The sequence below is a fragment of the Miscanthus floridulus genome, chromosome 13 (assembly GCF_019320115.1).
Source record: "Miscanthus floridulus cultivar M001 chromosome 13, ASM1932011v1, whole genome shotgun sequence".
NCBI classification, from domain to species: domain Eukaryota; kingdom Viridiplantae; phylum Streptophyta; class Magnoliopsida; order Poales; family Poaceae; genus Miscanthus; species Miscanthus floridulus.
In genome coordinates this window covers 7,955,381-7,958,466 of record NC_089592.1, presented here as the reverse complement: position 1 = coordinate 7,958,466, position 3,086 = coordinate 7,955,381, and positions in this window count along the sequence as shown.

Genomic DNA, 3,086 nt, shown 5'->3' with positions numbered 1-3,086 from the left:
GATGCGCGAGGGTCGTATAAAAAGCCAGAGGAACTCCTAATCGCCCTCTCGCTCTGTGCAGAGGCTCGAGGGCTCCCCCTACAACTTTGCCGAGACCCAGCGGCCTAGGCACGCACGCGAAGGGCTCGGCAAACAACCCCTCCTTCCGAGCAAAAAGGATGGGCGAGGGTCGTATAAAAAGCCAGAGGAACTCCTGATCGCCCTCTCGCTCCATGTAGAGGCTCGGGGGCTCCCCCTGCAACTTTGCCGAGACCCAGCGGCCTAGGCACGCACGCGAAGGGCTCGGCAAACAACCCCTCCTTCCGAGCGAAAAGGATGCGCGAGGGTCGTATAAAAAGCCAGAGGAACTCTTGATCGCCCTCTCGCTCCGTGCAGAGGCTCGGAGGCTCCCCTTGCAACTTTGCCAAGACCCAGCGGCCTAGGCACGCACGCGAAGGGCTCGGCAAACAACCCCTCCTTCCAAGCGAAAAGGATGCGCGAGGGTCGTATAAAAAGCCAGAGGAACTCCTGATCGCCCTCTCGCTCCGTGCAGAGGCTCGGGGGCTCCCCCTGCAACTTTGCAACCCCCCTGACCGCCCTCTCGCTACGTGCAGAGGCTCGGGGGCTCTTCCCGCAAGGTCGCACGAAACCTCACTCAACGAAGAATAAAGCCCCTGGAAGAATGAACCCACTCCTTCAGGGCCTCGGGGGCTACACCCGGCGGGTGCGCTCGCGCGCACCCACCGGAATCACGAAGTACAAAACTAACCCGACAAAAGCCACTGAGAAGCATAGTCTTGAGAGAACCTCAGGGAGAGTGCCTCGCACTCCCACCCGAGGTTCGGGGGCTACTGTCGGATACCGGAAAAAGGGGTACCCTAAGCAAAGACCAAAAAGCTGCTTAGATCCTAAAAAAAACATGACCAATCGAGCGAACAAAAGGCCTCTACCGAAATCTCTGACTCGCCCACGGCACCCTCGCCGAGGCCCCTCGCCGAGGCCCCCTCATCGAAATCCCCTCGCTCGAGGCCTCAGCAGGAGGGCCGATTCTCTGATTCGCCCGAGGTCGGCTCGACACCGGCCCGTGACCACCGCTCTGACCAAACGTCACATCCAATCAGAGCACTCAACCGCTCCAGCAACGTCACCCACGACGGCGCAGGACAGCAGAAAGGCTGATAGGATGGGAGACAAGACCGAGCAGGGGCTACCCGCCACTGTGTTTTCCCACTATACTGCCTAACTCCTGCACCAAAAGGACAACACAACGTGGAGAGTCAGGGCTGGGTTCCTGTAACCTCAGAATCAGCGGACCGACCGCTCCACCACGCCCGAGACCCCTGATAGGTCTCGGACGAACTGACCAAGTTCCGCCTCGCCTGAGACCCCCGGCAGGGCCTCGGGCGAACTGGCCGTGCTCCGCCTCGCTCGAGGCCGGGCTTGTCCAGCAACCTCGTCGCCTCTGCCTCAAAAAGTCGCTCTGGCAGGCTGTCGCATCCAATTAATGTGCCCGGTTGCACCCACTACGTAAGCCACGATCGGCAGTGCGCCGCGACAGGAGCGGCGGGACCACGGTCAAATCACCTTTTTACCATCTCTTTCTGACAATGCAGGGTACCATACCCTGTAAACGCATGTCCCGCACTATTCCGCCCGAATCAAAGGTCGCCGAGACCCCCTGCATTTGCACTTGGGTCACTTCTCAAGCCTTGGCATGGCCGGCTTCGGCACGGCGGGCCTCGTCACGACGGGCCTCGGCACGGCCAACTACAACAGCCGGCCTCTGCTACCCACAAGTCAACGAATCCACAGGGGCGCAGCACGTTACTCTTGGAGACCATGCCGACTAGACATCTACGGGAACTCCCACGACGCCACGCTGCTCCAAGGAGTAGTATACGTCATCAAACAGTAGCTTTCTCATGTACTTCTGGCTCCCTCCATGCGGCTATAAAAGGAGGTAGCCGGTACCATTTTTAGGGGAGAGACGACCACGCGGGCAACGCGCCTCACTCTGTAACCTACATTTCTCTCTGCAGAGACCTTGGACGAACTCCCTCTCTCGTCTAGCTTGTAACCCCCTACTACGAGCACCCCGGTGCAAGGAATACAAGAACACTCTCAGACTGGACGTAGGGCAGCCATTGCCTGAACCAGTATAGACCTTGTGTCTCTTTGCATCACCATCCGGAATAGGGAGCACGCAGCACAAATTCACTCGTCGGTTGAGGACCCCCGGTTCCAAAACACCGACACAAGTACAAGAAGAAGTACAAGGGCAAGAAAGATGACTCAAGTGATGAAGATAGTGATGAGAAGAATAAAAACAAGCCATACAAGAAGAAGGATGGCAAGAAGAAGGATTTCCACAAGAAGAAGAAAAATGGAAAGGCATACATCGTTGGTGAATGGCTCACGGATATTGATTCATCAAGTTGCTCATCCGATGATGATAGTGAAAACGAGAAGGTGGCCGCTATTGTGATTGAATCTTCACTATCTTCACCGACACTGCCGCCATCATCCTCTACACACCTATGCCTTATGGCCACGGGTGAAAGAAAGGTACAAAATGATGATGATAGTAGTGGTGATGATCATGCTAGCAATGATGATAGTGATAGTGATGATGAATTTGAATCACCTTCATATGATGATCTTGTCAAGTTGCTAAATCAATATACTAAAATTATTAGAAAGACAAGAGCTAAAAATGAAAAGCTAGAACTTAAGAATGACTTACTTTTAGCTAAATGTGATATAGTGGAAAAAGCTTGTGTTGAGCTTAGAGAAGAAAATGAAGCTATGTCATCCAAACTCAAGGAGCTCAAATCTTCTAAAAAGGAGCTTAAAGAAAAACATGATAAACTTGAGGGGATACATAATGAGCTCATCACTAGCTACAATATGCTAAAAGAAGAGTATACAAATCTCAAGGTTAATCATGAAAATCTTGTTGTCTCTCATGAGCTGTTATCCAATGAGCCACATGATGCTACTAACCATGTTGTTAAGATTGATATAGCTACATCATGTGATGATTTGATCATTGAGAGCATTGAGCAAGGTTCTAGTAGCAAAGGCAAGCAAGTGGTTGAGTCCGACAG